Consider the following 12,042-nt stretch of genomic DNA (forward strand, 5'->3'; position numbering starts at 1 on the left):
TACCTTGTCCCTGCAAACCCTTCTTTGGACATGTTGAATCTGCCTTCCTGAGGAGCATAAAAGAACATCATGGATGTTATAGAAGAACATTTTATGTTGTGGCTTTCTTTCAGTCCTCTAGTGGATTCTCTCCTCAGTATATCAATGGATACCTTAATCTGAACATGGCGCCAGATAGCAATGTTGTGGATATTGATGAGTTCTGCTATATGTAAACACAATATCCACCATTGTGTCTTGCTTTTTCATTTAGGGGGAGCGCTTCTGGAAGACAAATATGGAAGAGCTGTGCAATCCTCAGCCTTTCCCTCCACATTATTCTACATAATCTAAGGACAAATAGCTACATAGGTGAGATGCAGAAGAAAGTGTGACCTAGCTCATTGGTGTTTTAATACAGGCTGCAGCTCTGTCTACAACATTCAGAGCAGATCCCCCGATTGCTTGCACTCATGCAAACGCAGGCATGTCAGGGGGTTCATTTCAATGAAGAGACGTTTGCAGGTTTGACCTGGCTGGTTTTTTACAAAATCAACTGTGTGAAGGGAATTGTACTTCCTTAGCAAAAAGAATTCTGGCCCTCTGCAAAATTCCAGTTTCTAGATTCATGCTGTCATTGGAAATGGTTTTAGGGGACACACAAATAGGTGAAAAAAGAATCTGCATGACCTCTCATTAAAAGCAAAAATGTCAAGCTACCTTTTTTATTTTAAACAAACCACAGGTTTCCATTACTGCCTGAGCTACTGGTATTATGAACTCAAATCTCATTTAAAACTGGAATTGTTTTGCATTGATGTTTATATGGCTCTCCCCCTTGTCAGCTGGGGGGGGGCTGAATATACTTGGTTTTGGTAGACAAGTTGAATCAAACTTCGCATGGGCAATAGAAGACATGAGATTCCTTTCAAAAATACACAAACATACAGCCTGCTGATTGCTTTAAAATTTTAGCAATGTGCAGGGATTTAAACGGCCTAGTTGAGATGTCCAGTGGTCTTGAGTGTGTGTGTTTATCTATATACTCTCTCTGTATCTCATACTTGCACACCACATGATTTAGTTGATTCCTGCATTACAAGGAATTGGACTTGATGGCCCTCACTGTCCCTTCCACCTCTACAATTCTATGATTCTATGTGAACCTGTTGCCTAAAATCTACCCAGGTTGTAAGTTCATCATCTCAGCCTCTGGTTTCTTTTTAAACTCTAGACTCATTGGGCAAGCATCAAAATTAAGCCCCACTTTTTTAAACATAACCAGGATTGTAGAATTCCCTTCCAGGGAAAACCTGCCAAGCCTCCTCATGGTCTGCTTTTAAGGGTGTTTTGAAAATGTTTTTTCTTCTACCCCAGAAGCCTTTTAAGAACTGATTTCTGTGTCTGTTGTCTTTAAAGCTGAACTGTTTTATTGTTTTTTTATTGCTTCTATTTTATTCTTGATGTTAGGTTTATTGTGGCGATTACCGTATTTTTCCATGTGTAAGAGTAGGCTTTTTCCTAAAAAATAATGTCCAAAATTTGGGGGTGTCTTATACATGGATAGATCTCCCCCCCATTTTCTTAAATTGGAGTCCTCAAAAAAAGGGGGCATCTTATAGATGGAAAAATATGGCACTTATAAGCAGGTTGGTGATTTTTTGTTTTTTTTAAAAGTAGGGTAAAAATGAGAAAATACATTATTTTATTTTTAAATCGTAAACATCTTTTGAAATCCCCCACCCCTCATGCTTTGCTACATAGCATAAGGGGTTGCTGTTTGAGAACCAAAGGCCAAACTCATCTATGGCCAAGTTTGGTCGTTGCTCATGACAGCAGGTAGTACATTTTCAGAAATGATGAGATTCGGCTGTCTCTTCAAAGCGTATCTTTCAAATGCACATTGCAACAAATGCTTTGACATGAATTAAGGTGACATTTGACATCCATCTTTCAATGTCTGGTGTAGCAATTAAATGTTACTTCAATTTAGTAAGCTTACTTTGGCAGCTAATATTCATTACTGGTATAAATAAATATGAAAGTCATGCATGAAGAACCACTTTGCAAAGATCTTCAGAGATGAAGTTGGGTGGTTAAAAAGGAAGTACTGTAGAATGACACAAGGACAAGGACAAGTGTAAGCACTAACAATCTGAGTCAACATTAACAAGAAATGGCTCCCTGAAGGGAAAAGGTCCCTTTCTCATGACTTCTCTGTTTATTGATTCAGATGAAAGAAGATAGATTCCACATTGAGTTTGTTTATTAATTAGAATGGTGTTCAGGGATTTGCAATTTAAGCATTTGCATGTTAAAAACCAGGAGAAGCAAACCTATTGTTACTGCCTCTTGTTTAGTCTACCTTTAATGCCTTGGAAGTTTACTATCAAGGGTGGGAGAGCAGGAGGAAAAATACAAAAGGACTCTCTCTCTCTCTCTCTGTCCGCCCCCAATCTCCTTTGTTCACTTACAGGGCGATACTTTAAAGTAGGTGTCTCTTCTACTTAGTGCTAATCAGCTATACAAATATTTTACAGCGTTCACTGGCTGGTTATATATTTGGAAAGCTTAGGTGCCTATTGTATTTTGGAAAGTCACCGCAAACCTGCTTATTATATTCTTACATAAGGCTGAAAAGAAAACTCGGCACAGCTTTTCACAATCCTTTTCATAAGTGTCAAAAACCATCTCCCTTTTCAACATTTCTGGCCGAGCTGCTTGGACATTTCGCAATAGGCTGTTCCTATTTTCACTTTTCATAGGCAACAGTCACATGGTTATATCTTCCCTTGCACTGCGTGAGCCCGGATTGGTGGAATCACCCAGGTGATTAGGGCCCCACCTGCACAATACAGTATCACACCACCACTTTAAATGGTCATGGTTTCACCCCAAAGAATCCTGGGAACTGTGGTTTGTTAAAAGTGCTGAGAGTTGTTAGGAGACCTGTAAACTTAAAGAGTCTTGCAAGATCAGGACAAAGGCCTATTGTTGTCCAGCATCCTGTTTTCCCCAGTGTACTTGTGGGCGGCCCATAAATAGGACCCAAGTAAGCAGCACTCTCCCCTCTTGTGATTCCCAGATATTTGAAGGCTTACTGCCTCCAGCAACAGATGGAGAAAATGGTCATTGTGGCCAGCAGCCACCAATAGCCACCAACTTGGATGGCTTTAAAAAGAGGAGGAGGAGGAGAAGGAGAAAGAAAAGGAGAAGGAGAAGGAGAGGGAGAGGGAGAAGGAGATGGTCAAAGGCCTGGAAACGATGCCTTATGAGGAACGGCTAAGGGAGGTGGGCATGTTTAGCCTGGAGAAGAGGAGGTTAAGGGGTGATATGATAGCCATGTTCAAATATATAAAAGGATGTCACATAGAGGAGGGAGAAAGGTTGTTTTCTGCTGCTCCAGAGAAGCGGACACGGAGCAATGGATCCAAACTACAAGAAAGAAGATTCCACCTAAACATTAGGAAGAACTTCCTGACAGTAAGAGCTGTTCGACAGTGGAATTTGCTGCCAAGGAGTGTGGTGGAGTCTCCTTCTTTGGAGGTCTTTAAGCAGAGGCTTGACAACCATATGTCAGGAGTGCTCTGATGGTGTTTCCTGCTTGGCAGGGGGTTGGACTCGATGGCCCTTGTGGTCTCTTCCAACTCTATGATTTTATGATATGATTCTATGATTCTATGAGAATAAGAATTTATTATTTCCATCACAGACCAGTTCCAGCCCAAATACAATATCAAGGAAGTCATAACACATGATAGGGATTTGAATTTGCAATTAGGTGTAACAGGGACAATACAGATATAGCAACAGTTAAAAAATATATAAATTAAGACTTAGTCACTAACAGATAACCTAAAATTATCATTTAAGGCCTTAATCAATATGATAGCAAAGCTTGTTCCCTAAGTTTTATGGCCACCGCACAGAATTTGGCTACCCTTAACGTGATCTCAGGATCCTTGTCCTCTACCAGGGATTTTAGACATTGAAGTTCAGATTCATTTGGAGATTTTTGCATAGCAGGGGTAATAAATACAAAGTGTATATCCCCGTAGAAATGGCAGCATAAAAAGGCATGAGACAGTTTCTACCTCCATCAAGCCGCAGGAGCAGACTCATTCTGCATATGGTTTACCCTCAAATCTGCCCTGCAGTAAGGCGGATGGCAGCACATTGAATCTAGTGAGGGTAAATGACCGTCTGTATTTAGGTATTTGTAATTTTGCCAAATAATTTGCTGGGGTAAATCCTCTCGCATTATCTTATATATTATATATTATATTATTGCTGGTTGTTTATTCATCTCGCTCACGTGGCATTGCAGTTCCACATTCCAAATTCATCGGCGGATTATTGCTCTAGCTTTCTCACAACCTACAGCTATCAGGGCCTGTGAGGAAAACCCCAAGCCTCTTACCTTTTCATGCAGTGTAGCTTTCCATTTGGATTGGTAGGAATCCAGTAGGGTTAAGGGTGCCAACCCAACAGGGAAAAAGATAGGTTTTAACCAATAATGGATCTTAGAATCCATATCTGAGCGCCAACAGGGATTTGCCTGACCTCCGGGTGGACAGCTATGTTAGACACACAAGAAGGGATCCCTAGCAGGCAGCAATGGAACTTAGTTTGGAATGATTCTAATGGAGCAAGGTTAGATAAGCTGCAGAGCCATATTTGAGAGCCATATTTCAGTTGTGTTAAAATTTTTGCAGCAAAGACCTGGGAGGCTGCCGGAATATATTGGCCCCCTTTTCCACAGAAAAACCTTATAATAGCTTTGGTAGATCTTTGGGCATTTGCAATAGTATTTTTAACCTGGTAATGCCACAAGCCCTTTTCCTGGAAGGTTATACCCAGGTATTTAAAAGACGATACCTGTTCAATAGGTCGATTGTCAATTCTCCATTTGTATCTCATTATTTGTTTAGAGAACACCATAACTTTGGATTTGCTATAGTTAATTGTTAATTGTTCGGCATTACAATAGACTGTGAGAGATCTTATAAGTTTTCTTAGGCCTACACAGGAGAAGGATCTTAGAACTGTGTCATCCACATATAAGAGAACCAGGAGGGGTGTACCCGCCAATTTAGGGGGTTGGGCATTTTCTTTCTCCATGTTTTCTACTAAGGAGTTAATATAGAAGTTGAATAAAGTAGGCGCAAGGACACAGCCTTGTTTAACACCATGGTAGGATTTCCTTGGATAAACGGCTCTGTTGGTCACACCTAACCCGGACCCGAGTGTTTTCGTATAAACTGCAGATGAGACGCAGTAGACGTCTGTCTATGTTTGAGGCCCTTAGTTTTTCCCAAAGCCTGTCTTGTGATATTAAATCGAAGGCAGATTTAAAGTCTATGAAAGCTATGTAGAGAGAGCCTCCTTTTCTTGAGGTGTATTTTTCCACAAGATGTTGGAGTTCTAGGCCTTGATCTAAAGTTGACCGGTTTGCCCTGAAACCAGTTCTCTATTTTCCAAAAGGTGACTGAGTCTCTCCTTCGAGAGGCCTCTATTAAACATTGCCACTCTCCCTTTGGGCCTAAGCTTTTTCTTTTTCTTTAAAAAGAGGATTAGACAAATTCATAGAGGGGAAGGCTATCACTGCCACTTCTGGGACAGAATTCCATAGTTTAACTATGCGCTGTGTAAAGAATTATTTTCTTGTGCCTGCCCTTAATCTTCCACTCTCTACATCCCTCCATTGGGAAAACTGTCGATTTATCCCTACTCTCTGCCTCCAGTTTCCTAGGCATTTACTGATTCACAAAAGCACCCGTGCCTTCTAAATTCATGCAGGAGTCCTTGGTGAGGGGCTTTTATCAAAAGCCTTTTTGAAAGCAAGAGCAAATTTTACTAGTAAAATAAAAATGGCTTGATTCAGGTTTTATGTCCCAGTTAGAAGTCAGCCAAGCCAAATGGAACTGATCACAATTCTGTGAGCCCAAATTGGCTAGTTCACCTCAGCCGCTCCACCACACTAAAATTTTGGAATGGGGGGAATTTTATTGGTATACCACGAGAAGTGTGGCGGATCAATTGCTCAGAGAAAATCTCAGGCCAATCACATGTCGGAGATATTTGGCACTCGACTTCTGTGTGTCCACACAGAAAATGTCAGACACCATTTTTCTTTGCAATGAAACCTAAGGAGCATGGCAACAGCTCACAATATGCCTACATACTGTGTTCTTTGCAAATATCTGAAACCGTATATTTCCATATGCCATACATTCATTTGTTATAATAAAATCCATGTAGTTGAGCGTTTCCTTGCCTTGAACTGTTTCTGCATTTGACTACAGCAATACCACATACTGGTTTACCCTTTCTGTGTGTTTAAAAGGAGAGAGCAGATGTACTTGAGGCCCAAACCATAGATCACTGAAACTAATGGGAATAATAATTGGTTTCAGTTGGCTTTAGATCAGGGCCTTGGCTCTTCAGCCAGGCATTGTGCTCGCTCATCTAAAAGTTAGCTCCAAAAGAAACATATTTCAGTTTATGTATTAGCGTTTTATTAAGGCAGACAGGTGGATGAGTAACTACTGCCAACATTTTCCCCACAGAAAATAAAGCTTTAATGAATTGTTCTGTTGCAGGCCATAGCACAAAGACAAATTGTTCCAAGACATGGTGGGGATCTAGAAGAGCAAGTCAGAATTAGACACTTGGGATAGTTTAAACAAGAAAAAGAAGAGGGATCTAGGGCAGGATCCAGGAAGTTAGTCACAACTCCATTCCGTTCACTGCATTGTACTGCAGCTTTGAATCAGTAAAAACCCATGCTAGAGTAATGTCATGGCCTGAAATGCTGCAAATATTAAATGGACATAAGTCCTTTTAGATTTTAATAGAGTTTAGGGCTACTTGCCCATTACTTTAGAAGACTGTTCAGTGTCGGAAGATCCATGCAACATTAAGACCGTAATATTTGCATCTACATAAAGCACTGCCTCTGGATTCTGGAGTTTTGCCCTACATGCTGCTTCTCTCAGAGATTAGATGCATTATTTTAGTCTGATCCTTCTTTTCCCACAGAACTTTAGAGACGCACACAACTCCCAAGAGTTGACCTTCAAAAGTAATGTGAAAAGCAGTGCTTAGATTCAGTTGACCGCAGAGCACAGCAGAATGGGTTAAAGGAGATGTGTTCACATACTGCAGTAGGCCGGGAAGCCGCATAACCTCTAATGAAACTCTTTTTCCTGTGTGCTGAGATAATCGGCTCTCCTCCATTTGGCCCCAACATGAGCTGAGACAGACAGGAAGTGGCAACAGAGAGAACCTTCAAGTTCATCATTCCCTGCCTCTGGAATGCCTTCCCTAAGGAGGTTCGATTAGCACCTACATTGCTCTCTTCCTTGCACCAATAGAAACCATTTTTAATTCTCCCAAGCTTTTTTTTAACCCTCTGAGTTTCCATTGAAATCAATGACACTTTTGTGTCATGTCTCATTTATCGCACTGATTAAATGGGACCTCAGTGCAACTTACAGCAGAATCCCAGCCATCTCTACTACTACTACTAAATTTTATTTATATCCCACCCTCCCCGGCCAAAACTGGGCTCAGAGTGGCTAACATCAAATATATAACATATTACCATAAAATCAAGCAATCAATTAAAATATCAGAATCAAAGTGAAATCTAATCAAATGGCAACCCACAAATTAGGGATGGGGACCTTAAATGCTCACCAGGCCTAACTGTTTATACTGATCTTATATGAGCCTGTGAAAAAAGTTGGGGAGCCACTTTCATGCAAGTTCTTATAAAGAGAGAGGGGGAGTCAGACTGAACTCCGGTCAAAGGCCTGGTCGCAGAACAGCTCCGTCTTGCAGGCCCTGCAGAAAGATGTCAGATCCCACAGGGCCCTGGTCTCTTGTGACAGAGCATTCTGGTCAAGGCCAGTCTAATCTCCTTGAGGCCCAGGACCTCCAAGATGTTATTATTTGCAGACCGTGGGTCATACCAGGAGAGGCAGTCCCGTAGGTACAAGGGTCCTAGGCCTTATAGGGCTTTAAAGGTTTTTTTAAACAAACAAACAACTCAGATGTAAACCCTGTGGAATTTAATGAGGCATATTTCCTTATCCTGGATCAAGCAAGTTGTGTTTTATTGTTATCTAAGCAGCAGCATATATTTGTTTGTTGCATCCTGGTTTCATCCATTCAACATCTGTTGGCAACTGGTCCCTAGTGCTTTGCATCCCTCGAGACGAACTACCTCAACTTGATTCCCGTGACTTGATACACTCAACTTGATACACAGTGACTGTAGGAGTCAACCCCATCCCTCACTAAGGGGTAGTCGTCCCCGGCCAAAAAAGTAAGTTTTCTACTTCTGTAAACGTTGGCGTACCCATCTCCTGAACTGTTTGGGCTATGTAAGGAACCACGCTGAGAACTGAGTTCACTGTTCGCATGTAGGATTTCACAAGTCCCTTCTACATTTTCCTCCCCTAAGGGAATTAAAAGAACAGAGTTTTTATACTACACTTGCTTTCACTGCTTTAAGTGGAAGAACTCGTACTGCTCCAATGAACAACTGAGCGAAAAGAGCATGGCGTTTTCACTGATGATGTCAACACCCTCGAATAATGTTCACAGGAAGACCCAGCTAGCCCCATCACTATTTGCATTTCACCACTGAGTGAGCACATGACTTTGGAGGGGAGGTTTTTGTGCTGGCTGACTACTCTGGGATTTTTTTAAAAAACTACTGCCAATACTGGGGTTTGCAGGCTGCTGCTTTTGTGTAATTTTATTCTTGACTTTTTATGATGTTTTTGATGTTTTTATGGCTATGTGCTGCCGTTAGCTACAATGACATTTCTTGTTAAAGTGGGATATAAACATTTTAAATAAATAAAGCTACAGTGAAAAAGCTTTGAGGCAGGATATAAATATATTAAGGAGCAACTGAACATCTAAAAATGTTCTCGCTGTACAAACAGGACCTTTGCAAATTGTTCGGTCACAAAATACCATCCTGCTCATGCAATCAAGTCTACAAAGAGTTCATGACCCGCCACTGAAAGTATTTTTTCTGGACGGAGGTTTCCTGGCCCACTAGCTCTGGGCATCCTGCCTCTCAGCAGTCACTGATTAGCACCAACTTCCTCGTTTTGGTTTCCGTTTTTGTGAAGGGTCTCCATCCTTCCCTTAGGTTTTTGTTATGCTCAACAAGCAGCGACTTCCACAAGGTTGCAAGATTTGGTGGGACTACCATCATACTATTTCTTAAGGAGAAATCTATTTCAGAAAAGATACTGAGAACTTTCAGGAGCGGATTCTGCAAGGTACATTAGGTTTTTAACTAAAACCTAATGTGGCCAGCAGATTTTTACTGGGAGAGTTTACACCTATCTTCCCATTGAGACATTCCTCCTCTTTGGTTCTCTTTTATAGAGATTTTGTACTTGGGAGACAGCTAGTGAATAAGAACCATGTCTTCTGGTATGGTCATTTTTATAATTGTCAGAGAAAAGGTCCTAAACTAGCAGAAGAAAACAAAAGAGGGAAGAGTTCTCAACTCTCTCTCTTGTATTGTAATTATAAATGCTAAACACATTTTGGATTTTTTTTCCTTTATGAGGGAAAATTCTTTTCACATGAACACTGTACACTCTCACACAAAAACACAGCATTCAGGTTTCCTCCTTGGACAAATGCAAGCTATAACAGAAACTAAGACTGAGCCACAGGTTTACCAATGTGAACTTTCTGAATTTGGAAGGGTGTCAGGTCAGAGGCTGAAAGGATGTCCTCACTTCCTTTTTCTTCATTCCTGTCAGAAATGCCATTTTAATTTCCCATCATGGTGCCCACTCCGACTCTCCATAATTCCCCTCGGAATAATCTATATGATGATGACACAATGCAATTTTCAGTGCGGCGATGGAAAATTGAAATAGTAACTGACAAGATCTCTGTCACATCAGCTTAAAAAATAACAACAACACCACCCCTTCCATTCCTGAAAATTGTCTTTCCCCCTCAGCTTTTTTTAACCACCTGTGACTAGGGAAACAAAACCCTAATACAAGCATTATCTGCCCAAGGAAAACTCTGGGTAGCAGAGGAATAGCTTCGATCCTACCTACATCCTAACAATAATATTACTGGGCATTCCAGTAATAATCCCTAAGTGTTTAATTAGTGCAATCACAACATTAATAGTAGAAAGCTGTTGGGGCAGAAGGACATGTAAAAAGCTTCATTTTTCAGGATTGTGATTTGGACCCAAACTGGACTGGGTCCCATCCAAAACACTTTACACTAAATCAGACTGTTTTCTGAAACCCCCAAATGGGATCTGATCTGAACCAAACCTTCTGGCTGCTACACACTCCTAATTGATAGCAAAGGAGCTGCTCCGATTTTGTAGGAAATAAATTAGCTAAGGAAGCTCATGGTATGGCCAGTTTTTCCACAGGTGACACAAGGCAATTGCCTATAGTAGGGATATTTCCTTTCTTCCCCCACCACTGCTAAACATACACTGCCATACACATCCAAACACACACACCCCTTTCAAGTTGACTGGGCACATTCTCTTTCCAGTGCAATTCATTATCTGCCTCACAGCTATTTGGCGATGGCCAGCACTGTCCTCAGGCATGACTTGAGCCACAGTCACAAGTGCGGAGAGGCAACCCTGGAAGCTCCCCAGCACAGGGCTGGCTGCCTGACAAACAGTTGGGAGGCAGCATAGCAGAAGCAGGTGGCGTGTGCCCCAGAGGATACGACCCTTGTCGAGCTTGACAAGGGTGGGTGACAGCAATGCCAGTCATGTGCCAGGGAGGAAACAGGGGTGGCATTTTAATTGTTACTCAGTGTGCCAAAATGTTGAAGGACTGGCCAGGAATAGAGCGCAGAATGTATAAAATTACTGTTGAGAAATGTGAGAGGACACGATTTGGAAAACAGAATGAAATAAGCTCATTTGACTTACGGAGTCAAGGGCCTATCCTACGGGGTACGGAGACGGCCCTATCCTACATCATCACAAAATGCACCACTCCCAGAGGTGGAACAATGAGAAGGCCCTCCCCAAAATCTAAGGTCATTGATAGGCTGGTACAAAGAAAGGCGCTCCTTTGGATATTTGGGTGCTAAGTTGTGTACATCAACATCACCGTCAACATTTAGCCTACAAGCAGCCAATGTTGATATTTTAGAATCCTTTATAGGTGTCACATGATTCCAGCTAGCTGGAATCATGTGACTAGTTGACATTCTGGCCGCTGCATTCTGCTCTAATAATGGTAGCATCTGGATAGTCTGCAAGGGCAACTCCATGCAAAGTGAATTACAAGAATCCAGCTGGAAGTAGCTCCTGGCTACTTGAAAGGAAGATTTTTCTTTCATTGGCAACTTAGAAATGCCTAACTTTTCATAGGATGACAGTCTTAGCTGGACACAAGGTATATGTGTGAGTAGAGTTGGGGGCAGCATATATTGCTAAGAAGCACTTCATAATTTTTATTTATCACATTTCTACAGCTCCCTTCTCCCTGAAAGTTCTCAAAATGGTATACATCTAATCCAACGAAATTTATTCTATGTAAAATTAAACCATAAACTTAATAATAATAATCCAGCAGTATATACATCTGTGAAGCAGACACATAACTTATAGGCTCAGCTATGCCCAATGAATGTAATTTAAAAGAATAAGAAAAAAAGATGAATGCCAGAAGGCTACAAGACAGGGACCAAGTGTATTTTCAGTGGCAGTTCCGCATTTCGGGCACCACAACAGTGAAGGCCCTGTCTTGTGCCTGCACGCTCTGAAGCACAGTTGTACATGGGACCAGATCTTAAAGCCTGGGTAGGCAAAGCTTCAGAGAAGTGTTCCATCAAGTATTAAGTCCTGAGCCATTAAAGGTTTTATATTCCAATGTTAATATCTTGAAGCTGGACCTAGAAGCTAGTTGGCAGCCAGTGTATGCCATCAAAATGCAGAGCATTTTGAAATTTAAAACAAGAAATGAGAGGACATAACAGATGAACGGCATCCCTGACATGTGCTTGCAATAAAAGCATGAACATGAA

The 12,042-nt window shown here is 41.3% G+C and overlaps 1 long non-coding RNA gene across 2 annotated transcripts in view; it reads right to left on the reverse strand.

Annotated features, from left to right (window-relative positions):
* Positions 1-12,042, reverse strand: part of LOC309353399 — a 61,361-nt gene that overhangs the window by 36,070 nt on the left and 13,249 nt on the right. The window contains exon 1 of one of the 2 annotated variants that reach the window (XR_014161803.1): positions 4-266. The exons of the other annotated variant lie outside the window; for it this stretch is intronic. This is a non-coding gene — a long non-coding RNA (uncharacterized lncRNA). Of the gene's footprint in view, positions 1-3; positions 267-12,042 lie in introns of those variants that run through there. 2 annotated transcript variants of the gene reach the window in all.

This window comes from Podarcis melisellensis (assembly GCF_964234715.1).
Source record: "Podarcis melisellensis genome assembly, chromosome: 12".
Lineage (NCBI taxonomy): Eukaryota > Metazoa > Chordata > Lepidosauria > Squamata > Lacertidae > Podarcis > Podarcis melisellensis.